The sequence below is a fragment of the Chiloscyllium plagiosum genome, unplaced genomic scaffold, assembly GCF_037043375.1.
Source record: "Chiloscyllium plagiosum isolate Xiang-an unplaced genomic scaffold, Cpla_swu_hap1 HiC_scaffold_35, whole genome shotgun sequence".
NCBI classification, from domain to species: domain Eukaryota; kingdom Metazoa; phylum Chordata; class Chondrichthyes; order Orectolobiformes; family Hemiscylliidae; genus Chiloscyllium; species Chiloscyllium plagiosum.
Window position 1 is genome coordinate 56,235,402 of NW_028270173.1, and position 12,484 is coordinate 56,247,885.

General features: G+C 49.6%; 2 non-coding genes across 2 annotated transcripts; both read right to left on the minus strand.

Annotated features, from left to right (window-relative positions):
- Positions 1-8,577: 8,577 nt before the first annotated feature.
- Positions 8,578-8,741, minus strand: LOC148140956 (U1 spliceosomal RNA). Its single transcript, XR_015753201.1, has one exon. It is a non-coding gene; the product is annotated as a U1 spliceosomal RNA (small nuclear RNA).
- A 2,302-nt stretch (positions 8,742-11,043) lies between these two features.
- Positions 11,044-11,207, minus strand: LOC148140957 (U1 spliceosomal RNA). The gene has a single exon (XR_015753206.1). It is a non-coding gene; the product is annotated as a U1 spliceosomal RNA (small nuclear RNA).
- Between the last annotated feature and the right edge of the window lie 1,277 nt (positions 11,208-12,484).

Consider the following 12,484-nt stretch of genomic DNA (forward strand, 5'->3'; position numbering starts at 1 on the left):
TTGTTGGACACCAAAACAGAGCCACTACTTGTTTTGTATATGGGCTAGTCCCAGCCTGGGGCAGACAGTTCTGCAGACCCATCCCTGAGTCTGCTTTGTAAAGGGCTCCGTTGATGCGTTCCAACTGTATCACCCAATGCCTGTCACTGCCCAGAGTGTGGGGCCTGGACTGGTGGCTGGTCGCTTGCTGTTTAGAGTCAGAGCGTGGAGATGGGCAGGTTTGTACTTTTTCTCTGTTACACAGGCTCATGTATACAACACTGAGAGGTCACATGATAGAGAATTCATCGTGCCTTTTGGAACACCAATGTATCCCTGGGTCTGTCGTTTAAACAGATCTCTGCTTGCAACTCGCAGTGTCCACAGGAATGGGGCAGACCAGGATTAATCTTTGTGCATTTAGGGAAGAGATAGAATCCGCACAAGTGTGGAAACAGGCCATTCGGCCCAACAGATCCACACCAACCTTCCAAAGGGCATCCCACCCACTCCCTGTCCTCCTCATGGCCAATGCACCTAGCCTGCACGTGGGCCATTCCACCCTTAACTGCACATCCCAGGACACTATGGGGCAATTTACTGTTGCCAATCCACCTGACCTGCACATCTTTGGATGGTGGGAGGAAACCGGAGCACCCGGAGGAAACCCACGCAGACACAGGGAGAATGTGCAAACTCAACACATACAGTTGCCCGAGGCTGGGATTGAATCAGGGTCACTAGCATGATGAGGCATTGGTGCTAACCACTGAGTAACCGTGCCACCCCACTCTCTCTCTCTCTCTCTCTCTCTCTCTCCCTTCCATGTCACCTTCTACTGCTATTGCTGAAGCATCTCACTTATAAAAAATGTCGGAACTCAAGAGGTGGGAGCAGAACTGACCAGTTGAACCCCTTGAGCCTGCTCCACCATTTGATATGACGAAAGCTAATCTCATCTCAGCTCCAACCCCACTTTTCTTCTCACTCTCCATATCCCTTCAACTCATTGCTAATTAAAATCTGTCTATCTCCTCCTTAACTTTAATCAATCTCCTGGCATCCACCACCCTCTGGGCTAATCAATTCACAACACTACCTCCTCATTACTCTTTTAAATTGGATACCTCTTGGTCTCAATTTTATTTCATTCTCCCATGGGACATGGGCATCACTGTCTGGGCCCAGCAGTCACTGCCCGTCCCTAGTTGCCCCCTTCTGAAGATGGTGGTGAGCTGCCTTCTTGAATCACTGCTGCCCACCTGCTGTGGGGAGGGAATTCCAGGATTTTGACCCAGTGACAGTGAAGGAACGGCGATATATCTCCACAGTGTGGGAACAGGCCATTCAGCCCAACAGGTCTACACCAACCCTCCGAAAAGCATCCTACCGAGACCCATGAGGATAACATGGTGGCTCAGTGGTTAGCACTGCTGCCTCACAACACCAGGGACCCAGGTGCAATCCCAGCCATGGGCGACTGTCTGTGTGTAGTTTGCACATTCTCCCTGTGTCTGCGTGATTTCCTCTGGGTGCTCCGGTTTCCTCCCACAGTCCAAAGATGTGCAGGTCAGGTTAATTGGCCATTCTAAATTGCTCATAGTGTTAGGTGCATTAGTCAGAGGGAAATGGGTCTGGCTGGGTTACAGGGTCGGTGTGAACTTGTTGGGCCAACAGGCCTGTTTCCACACTGTAGGGAATCTAAACTAATCTAATCCCTTCTTGATGGTGAGTGGCTTGGATGGCAACTTGCAAGGGGTGGTGTTCCCATGTATCTGCTGTCCTTGTCCTTTTAGATAGAGGTAGTCTAGATTGCAAGGCGCTGTCTGAGAATCTTTGGTGAATTTCTGCAGTGCCAACTTTAGGTACATTTAAGTTGTCATTGGACAAGCATATGGACGTACATGGAATAGTGTAGGTTAGATGGGGTTCAGATTGGTATGACAGGTCGGCGCAACATTGAGGGCTGAAGGGCCTGTACTGCGCTGTAATGTTCTATGTTCTATCTTGTAGATAGTACACACTACTGCTACTGAGCATCGGTGGTGGAGGGAGTGGATGCTTGTGGATGTGGTGCCAAACAAGCGAAGGCTGCTTTGTCCTGGATGGTGTCAAGCTTCTTGAGTGTTGTTGGAGCTGCACCCACCCAGGCAAGTGGGGAGTATTCCATCACACTCCTGACTTGCACTTTGTAGGTGGTGGACAGGCTTTGGGGACTCAAGAGATGCGTTACTCGCCAGAATATTCCTAGCCTCTGACCTGTTCTTGTAGCCGCTGTGTTTATGTGGTAAGTCCAGTTGAGTGTCTGGTCAATGATAACCCCCAGGATGTTGATAGTGGGGGATTCAGTGAGGGTAACACCATTGAATGTGAAGGGGCGTGGTTAGATTGTCTCGCATTGGTGATGGTCATAGTCTGGCATTTGTGTGGTGTGAATGTTACTTGTCACTTGTCAGCCTAAATCTTGTAAACCAGGGGAGGGAGAGAGAGAAAGTTACCCTGTACCATCAATTTTGGCATCATCTGCAAACTTACTAACCATACCTCCTAAATTCATATCCACATCATTGAGAGAAATTATGAAAGCCATGACCTAAATGAGCGGTGGGCAGCATCTACAGGCTGAATGGTCTACTCTTGTTGCTACCTTGTGAGGGGAGCATTGTAACTGTGCAGGCAGCTGGGGTGAATATCTTCCTTAATGCTGGAAAACGGTCAGCTCCAGTCACAGTCAGCTCCACAGACCGCAGCAGATGGACCACTGCCTCCCTCTGCTGGAGTAGCCCCTGCACTGCACATAACGGCCAGTTGAAGGTCCAGCTCAAAAACAAGTGAAAAGCCCTTCCTCATGAAGAGTTTATGCCTGAAACGTCCACTCTCCTGCCCCTCGGATGCTGCCTGACTGGCTGTACTTTTCCAGCACCACACTCTTCAACTCTGACTCTCCAGCATCTGTAGTCCTCACGTTTTCCTACGTTGTTATCAGAGCATCTCACAAACCTGATTCTGTTTTGATTACCACCTCTCATCCCCAGGGAACACAGGGACAGCAGACCATTTAGCCCGCCATTTAATGTAGCCATGGCTGATTGAACAGTTCCCATTTACTCGCACTACCATCATAATCCCTTTAACAATGATACTTCAAAACCTAACCTTTAAGGACATCTAATTCCTGATTTATTTTTAGGATTCAAATTCCAGCATCTGTCACAAGGGGATTGGAACCTGCGCCTCAGAACATCTCCTGAGCTGTGGTTAGTACCAATATCCCATCGCCTCCCCAACAAGCCACGCTCTTTTTCCCTTTTCCGTCACGAATGCATCAAACTTTCTGTGAGAAGGATGGATGGAGACTGCTTCAAACGCTCCATTCTGTGGGGAATTCCCTACCTGCAACACGACGTGGGAACAAATCCTCCAAAGTTCCATGCTCTTTCCCAAGCAATAATTGTCAGGGTTTCCTCTGGAGTTGTCCGACCCCAACACTCCACAGTATAAACTCCGAGCTTGACATCATTTCCTGGCTGTGGCAGCTCCTTAACCTGAATCAATGATATAGAAACCCGGGTGGTACAGTGGCTCAGTAGTTAGTACTGCAGCCTCACAGCGCCAAGAATCCAGGTTCGGTTCCACCCTCGGGCAACTGTCTGTGTGCAGCTTGCACTTTCGCCCTGTGTCTGTGTGGGTTTCCTCCACAGTCTGAACACGTGCAGGGTTAGGGTGCATTGCCACTGAGAAATGTAGGGGGGGGGGGGGGTTGGTTAGGATGCTCTGGATGCACAGTGGCGCGTTTTGACCTGGCAACCGAATTGACTATTGGGCAAGAAACAACGAGTGGAGTTAAGGGCTTCTTTTTCAGGCTGGTGAAAAACGACACCATGTTCTTCACAGCTTGTAACACGTTATCACCAAGACCTTCCCTACGCCACCACTTTTCACCTTTAGACAACTGCCAAACCTTAAACAGACCATTATTCACAGCAAACTGCCCAGCCTGCAGGATAACATCGACCACAACACTGTACAGCCCTATTATGGCAACCCTGCAACACATGTCAGAGTGTCGACACGGATACCACCATTATACGTGGGGACACCACGCACCGTGTACGCAGCAGGTCTGGCTGTATCACAATCTTTGTCTCGGCCAGCGCTGTCTACCTCATACACTGCAGGCAAGGATGCCCCGAGGGATGGTTCATTGGTGAGACCAAGCAGACGCTACAACAACAGATGACACCGCACAACAATCACCAGGCAGGGGTGTTCCCTCCCAGAATTCAGCAGTCAGGGAAATTTGGCCTCAGATCATCGAGTGAACATCCTCCAAGGAGGACTTTGGGATATACAACAAATCAGAGTGGCCTCGCAGAGGCTGATAACTAAGTTCGGTACCCATGGGAATGGCTTCAACTGGACTACAGGTGACCCCACGACACGATACACACTCGCTCACACATACACAAACACTCTTACATCCTCACACAGTCATGCAGATCCTCTCTTATACACAAGCTCTCTCTCATACAGACAAACATACACCTCCCATACTCACACCCTCTCAGTTATACTCCATCACATCCACATACACACTTTCACCAAGCTTTCACACATGCAAACACACACTTTCTCACTTTCACTCACACTCACCCACTCACACGCACATACCCTCGCTCTCTCTCTCTCTGTGAAAGACGTGCACACACATATTAGTCGATGGGGTGAATTTATATTGGCAGAATTATATTTGCAGATACATTCTATTTTGCTCACAAAATGCTTAATCTGCAGGCAGTCAATATATGTAACATTTTGTAAATTCCACTTTGGAAATAGAACCAGTCTGACTCAAAATTGGGATATATGCGAGAAAGTGAGGACCGCAGATGCTGGAGATCATAGTCGAGAGTGTGGTGCTGGAAAAGCACAGCAAGTCAGGCAGCATCCGAGGAGCAGGAGAATCGACATTTCGGGGATAAGCCCTTCTTCAGGAAAGGTTGGGATACAGACAGACTCTAACCTCACCCCTTTAATGCATTGTCTGAGCTGAATTATCACCATTTGTTATGAAACCGTAAGTTATCTTGAAAAGGTGACTTAAAAGAAGTTCTGGGATTTACGTATTAATGAATCAAAATATTCTAAATGATGAAAGACTTAACAACAATCCAGGTTTGTTCAATATATCATCTCAGTTGCATGACACTGTAATCCTTCACGATAAGTTATGTGTCTTGGTCCTATTCTCCACAGCAACCTGATGATGGAGCAGCACTCTGAAAGCTAGTGATCCAAATAAACCTCTTGGACCAGAACCTGGGCTTGTGTGATTTTTAACTTTGTTCATCCCAGCCCAAGACCTCCTCCTCCACATCATGCGCTCTGCTAATCTAGCAGCATCAACTGTTAATTGCAGGATAAGGCGAGTTCAGGCACTTTGCCCAGTCACTAGCCTCAGTCACATAGTGTCTGGACAGTGTTGGTTATGAGCTGATAAGCAAGTGTCTGTATACAAGAGGTTCTTGTTAAGGAAGAGCTGGGAAAGACTTCACTGTTAGGTATTTGTGCAGCTGCAAGTTCAACCACCTCACTGAGCCAGGGAACGAATGACAGACAGACACTAACATAAGATTCAAAATGGTTTCCAGGCTTTTAGTATGTGACAAAATGATTGCTTTGGTTATGACAAATCTCCCAGCCCCTGACTGAGTGTTGCAGACTGGCACATTCCAAGGTCCAGGACGATGTGCTGAGTGACCCAAGCTGAAGCCAAGAGGATGGGCATTTAATCCAGTGAAATCAACGACGGAATCTGTTTTCTGAATGTGAATGGCACCATCAGCTGTGAATGTAACAAAGATTTGTGTGAACAAAGCATACAAAATAGAAAAAAAAAGTTTTGCGCTCAAAACAACAGCACCCTGTGCTGAACACGAGCATCATAACCTAATAAGGCAGCCTGATGCAATTCTGTCCAGCAACACAGAGGTTAAAGCTCACACTTTGAGTTTCCCAAATATGGGGGTGATTGTTCCCGGATTGTCAAACTGTCCAATCACAAAACGCAATATCAACCAATCAGTGAGATCAGCGGGGGTGCTTTATGCGCCAATCAGACGCGAGCTTTACTGGACCAATCAGAAAACGCCGTGCGCCAGCCGCCAGTGGCTCAGGACTGTATAAAAGGAGGGGCGGGGGAGATGGGTGAGTGAGTGTGAGAGTGAGTGAGTGAGTGTGAGAGTGTGAGAGTGTGAGAGAGTGAGTGAGTGAGTGAGTGAGTGAGTGAGTGAGTGAGTGAGACTCTGGGCGGGGAGGGGGGGGTAAGAGAGTGGGCGGGAAGGGGAGAGAGTGGATGGGGATGAGGGGGAGAGGATGGGGATGGGAGAGAGTGGGGATGGGCGAGTACGAAGCAGACGGCGCGGAAGTTCACTGGGAGGGGAAAGGACCGTGGGACTGCCAGAGATCCGCCGCTACCAGAACCCCACCGAGCTGCTGATCCGCAAGCTGCCCTTCCAGCGCCCGCTACGGGACATCGCCCAGGGCTTCAAGACCCACCTGCGCTTCCAGAGCTCGGCCCCCATGGTCCTGCAAGAGGCCAGCCAGACTTTGCCTGCTGGGACTCTTCGAGGACACCAACCACTTGGACGGCTGCATCAAGCAAAGGCTTTACCCAAGCTAAGCGCTCTCTTCACTTGAACTACCTTCATTCCTTCCCTCTTTCGGCTGTCAATCTCTACCTTGCTACTTCTACCCTATCTTCTGCCATTCACTTCCATCTTACTTCCCCCTTTTTTTGAAAGGTTAGCTCAGAAAGTAACCTGTTTCGAGTCGGGAGTTTCCAACTGAACTACACTTTTCTGTTCTGACTGAGTTAGTTACGTTAGTTACTCGAGCAGTGCGTCCGTGATAATGCTGTTCAGATGCAAGTTGAAACCTTAACCACTTTGTTTCCTTTCCCCACAGGTCACCGAAGGCGCCAGATTGTTTGCTGATCCCTGCCTGGTAGCTGGCTCTGGGTGTGAAAGACTCAACTCTACAATCAAGGGCTGACCCTCAATCCGCGATCAAGGGCTGACCCTCAATCCGCGATCAAGGGCTGATCCTCAATCCGCGATCAAGGGCTGATCCTCAATCCGCGATCAAGGGCTGATCCTCAATCCGCGATCAAGGGCTGATCCTCAATCCGCGATCAAGGGCTGATCCTCAATCCGCGATCAAGGGCTGATCCTCAATCCGCGATCAAGGGCTGACCCTCAATCCGCGATCAAGGGCTGATCCTCAATCCGCGATCAAGGGCTGATCCTCAATCCGCGATCAAGGGCTGATCCTCAATCCGCGATCAAGGGCTGATCCTCAATCCGCGATCAAGGGCTGATCCCCAATCCGCGATCAAGGGTTGATCCTCAATCTGCGATCAAGGGCTGATCCTCAATCCGCGATCAAGGGCTGATCCTCAATCCGCGATCAAGGGCTGATCCCCAGCCACGAACTATGTTCGGTGATGATTTGGAGACGCCGGTGTATTTGGTACAAGTTCTGTGTCTTGTATCTCTACAACCACCTGAAGAAGCAGTGCTCCGAAAGCTTGTATTTCCAAATAAACCCTGTTGGACTATAACCTGGTGTTGGGTGGTGTTTTTCGTTTAAACTTTTAATAGTTAGTACTAAAGTTTATTTGGAAGGTGACCCCGTGTGTGGCGACATTATATACTTTCCACCGTACTCCTGTACTTGAGTACACGTGACACAACAGAACCTAAATCTATGTGTGGGGTTGGTGGAAGTGGGTGATGTTGGTGGCGAATACTTTGCACCAGTATTCACAAAGCAGAAGGGCATGGTGGATGGGGAGTTTAGGGACAGGTATGTTGGTACTCCGGGCATCTCAACATTAAACAATAGGTGGGGTTGGGGGCCTTTAAAAAGCATTAAGGTGGACAGGTCCCCCGGATCTGATGGGGAAATATCCCAGAACGCTAAAGGAGGCACGTGAGGAAGTTTCTGGAACCGTGTACGAAATCTTTGAGTTAAAATAACAGCTGTTTTGGGACAGGTGGGACAAGTCAAGTGGAGGGTCAGGTCTGAGATGAGGTGGGGGTGGGAAGATGAGGAAACGGGTGAAGTCAACATTGATGCTGTGTGGTTGGAGGGTCCGAAGGCGGAAGATAAGGCATTGCTCCCCCTCCCCCCCCCCCAAGGCGTGAGGTGGGCTGGATGTTGCACTTTGTAGCTCAGGGTGTTGGTGCCCTTGCTTGATAGGTTGGCGAAGAAGCAAACGGTGGTAAGACATGGAGCAGACGGTGACTGAGAGCAGTTAAGAGGGAAGGTGGTTAAGCAGCATGTTGAGAGATATAGTGAGGAAATAGAGGGAAATGGTCGCATATGCAGCAGAGGTTTGGTGGGCGGATCGCGGTTTTAAAGTTAGGATCGCGGTTTTAAAGTTAGGACGGCTCTTGCTTGGAGAAGGAAGAAAGATATACCAAAGACTGCCCGAGCAAACTTGGGTGTTAACGTAGCAGTGACAAGACAAGTCGCAGCATAACAGCACTGCCTCCAGAAAAACTGCAAATCAGATTCTGCCATTGGTTTGGAAATCAGGGGAGAGCGCGAACGCAGTCCCCAACTACCACAAATGTTGCAGTCGAGTATCCCGCATTTGGGGACATCGCAGGCGTCAGCACACCCGAAGTGCAATGGGATAGCCTCGTCCTGGGAGCGCCACCGCAATGATCATGTCATCTCCCCTGCCAGGTAAGTATGCTCAGCACTCACACTCGCTCACACCCCACAACAGCCGCTCCCTCTCACTCTCACACTCACTCACTTTTGCAACATCGAACATTCACTTCCCCAACCTGCCCTGCCTGTCGATCAGCTTCATTCTTCAAATGGATCACCGAATGTCTCCAGGACTCCCGTTTTACTCAAATACCACCCACGGCTGCGCCTGCGCTGCTTATCTGCATCTATCCCTTAAAAGGACGCGCCCCGCCCCTGTTTCCTTCAGGCTGATTCGCGGAAAAACAGGAGGGAAAGTTCCAACTTTGTTTTCAAACACTCGACGGAATTTGATGTCAACGCGAATAAAAGCAACTTACAATCTTTGATTGTCAAACTAGAAGCATTTTTTCAAACCAATTTACCTCGACTTTCTACAATGTTTAGCTGCAGCTTTGCAAATCTTTCTTCAATCAGATTAGTGACTTCAGGTTGAAATCACATTCAAGATTAAGGGTGCCAGGGAAACATATTTCTCAACATGATGTTGGATGAGACACGAAACTGAGACCACCACCTCGTCTGGCTGCACATTCCGAGCACTCACCACCCTCTGTGTAAAATAAACTGGCCTGTGATTAAAATGTAATCGTCCTTTTCTTCCGTGTCTGATTTACCTGCTGCTTTCCCTGGGGTAAAGAATTCCAAATTTAGAGGGCATAGTTTAGGGTGAGAAGAGAAAGATTTCAAAGGGATCTAGGGGGCAACTATTTCACACAGAGGGTGCTGCGTGGACGCAATGAGCTGCCAGAGGAAGTGATGGAGGTTGGTACAACATGCGAAAGGCATCTGAATAGGAAGGGTTCAGAGGGATAAGGGCCAAGTGCTGGCAAATGGGACAAGATTAAATTAGGATATCTGGATTACTGCGGAGCAGCTGTGCAGCAGAACAAAGTGGGCTGGAGACCTGGATCAGTGCGGGGCTGCTGTGACCCAGCACACAGTGGACTGGAGGCCTCGTGTGGTGTGGTGAGGCTGAGAGGCAGATCAGAGTGGGCTGGAGGCCTCGTGTGGTGTGGAGAGGCTGAGAGGCACAACAGGGTGGGCTGGAGGCCTGGATCAGTGTGGAGCAGATGTGAGGCAGAACAGAGTGAGCCAGAGGCTTGGATCAGTGCGGAGCAACTGAGAGCTGAAGAGGAGCCGATGGAGAGCTGCAAGAGTCTCGAATGGCTGAGAGCTGGATTGGAGTGGATTCGAGGCCTGAATTAGTACAGGATGACTGAGAGCTGGATTGAAGTGGATTAGAGGCCTGTATCAGGACAGAATGGTTGAGAGCTGGATTGGTGCGGATTTGAGGCCTGGATCACTACAGAATGGCTGAGAGCTGGATGGGGGCGGATTAGAGGCCTGTATCAGTACAGAATGGCTGAGAGTTGGATTGGCGTGGATTAGAGGCCTGTATCAGTACAGAATGGCTGAGAGCTGGATGGGGGCGGATTAGAGGCCTGTATTAGTACAGAGTGGCTGAGAGTTGGACTGGAGTGGATTAGAGGCCTGTATCAGTACAGAATGGCTGAGAGCTGGATGGGGCAGGATTCGAGGCCTGGATCAGTACAGGATGGCTGAGGCCTGGATCAGTACAGAAAGACTGAGAGCTGAATTGGAGCAGACTGGAGACTTGGAGCGGAGCGAAAGTGGTAATTGGACTGGAGGTGGTTGTGGAGCTGGGGGAAGCTTGCTGTGAAGGTGATAGGTACATGCAAGTGGGTGGGGGTTGGGGAGCATTGATGGGGATAGGTCAGTGTGGAGTGGATAGGTGGGAAGGAAATGGACAGGTGGGACAAATCAAGTGGAGGGTCGGGTCTGAGATGAGGTGGGGGTTGGAAGATGAGGAAACGGGTGAAGTCAACATTGATGCTGTGTGGTTGGAGGGTCCGACGGCAGAAGATGAGGCATTGCTCTCCCCAGGCGTGAGGTGGGCTGGACTTTGCACTTTGTAGTTCAGGGTGTTGGTGCTCTTGCTTGATAGGTTGGCGAAGAAGCAAACGGTGGTAAGACATGGAGCAGATGGTGACTGAGAGCAGTTAAGAGGGAAGGTGGTTAAGCAGCATGTTGAGAGATATAGTGAGGAAATAGAGGGAAATGGTCACATATGCAGCAGAAGTTTGGTGGGCTTCACGGTTTTAAAATTAGGACGGCTCTTGCTTGGAGATGGAAGAAAGGTATACCAAAGACTGCCCGAGCAAACTTGGGTGTTAACGTAGCAGTGACAAGACAAGTCGCAGCATAACAGCACTGCCTCCAGAAAAACCGCAATTCAGATTCTGCCATTGGTTTGGAAATCAGGGGAGAGCGCGAACGCAGTCCCCCACTACCACAAATTTTGCAGTCGAGTATCCCGCATTTGGGGACATCGCAGGCGTCAGCTCACCCGAAGTGTAATGGGATAACCTCGTCCTGGGAGCGCCACCGCAATGATCATGTCATCTCCCCTGCCAGGTAAGTATGCTCAGCACTCACACTCACTCACACCCCACAACAGCCGCTCCCTCTCACTCTCACACTCACTCACTTTTGCAACATCGAACATTCACTTCCTCAACCTGCCCTGCCTGTCGATCAGCTTCATTCTTCAAATGGATCACCGAATGTCTCCAGGACTCCCGTTTTACTCAAATACCACCCACGGCTGCGCCTGCGCTGCTTATCTGCATCTATCCCTTAAAAGGACGCGCCCCGCCCCTGTTTCCTTCAGGCTGATTCGCGGAAAAACAGGAGGGAAAGTTCCAACTTTGTTTTCAAACACTCGACGGAATTTGATGTCAACGCGAATAAAAGCAACTTACAATCTTTGATTGTCAAACTAGAAGCATTTTTTCAAACCAATTTACCTCGACTTTCTACAATGTTTAGCTGCAGCTTTGCAAATCTTTCTTCAATCAGATTAGTGACTTCAGGTTGAAATCACATTCAAGATTAAGGGTGCCAGGGAAACATATTTCTCAACATGATGTTGGATGAGACACGAAACTGAGACCACCACCTCGTCTGGCTGCACATTCCGAGCACTCACCACCCTCTGTGTAAAATAAACTGGCCTGTGATTAAAATGTAATCGTCCTTTTCTTCCGTGTCTGATTTACCTGCTGCTTTCCCTGGGGTAAAGAATTCCAAATTTAGAGGGCATAGTTTAGGGTGAGAAGAGAAAGATTTCAAAGGGATCTAGGGGGCAACTATTTCACACAGAGGGTGCTGCGTGGACGCAATGAGCTGCCAGAGGAAGTGATGGAGGTTGGTACAACATGCGAAAGGCATCTGAATAGGAAGGGTTCAGAGGGATAAGGGCCAAGTGCTGGCAAATGGGACAAGATTAAATTAGGATATCTGGATTACTGCGGAGCAGCTGTGCAGCAGAACAAAGTGGGCTGGAGACCTGGATCAGTGCGGGGCTGCTGTGACCCAGCACACAGTGGACTGGAGGCCTCGTGTGGTGTGGTGAGGCTGAGAGGCAGATCAGAGTGGGCTGGAGGCCTCGTGTGGTGTGGAGAGGCTGAGAGGCACAACAGGGTGGGCTGGAGGCCTGGATCAGTGTGGAGCAGATGTGAGGCAGAACAGAGTGAGCCAGAGGCTTGGATCAGTGCGGAGCAGCTGAGAGCTGAAGAGGAGCCGATGGAGAACTGCAAGAGTCTCGAATGGCTGAGAGCTGGATTGGAGTGGATTCGAGGCCTGAATTAGTACAGGATGACTGAGAGCTGGATTGAAGTGGATTAGAGGCCTGTATCAG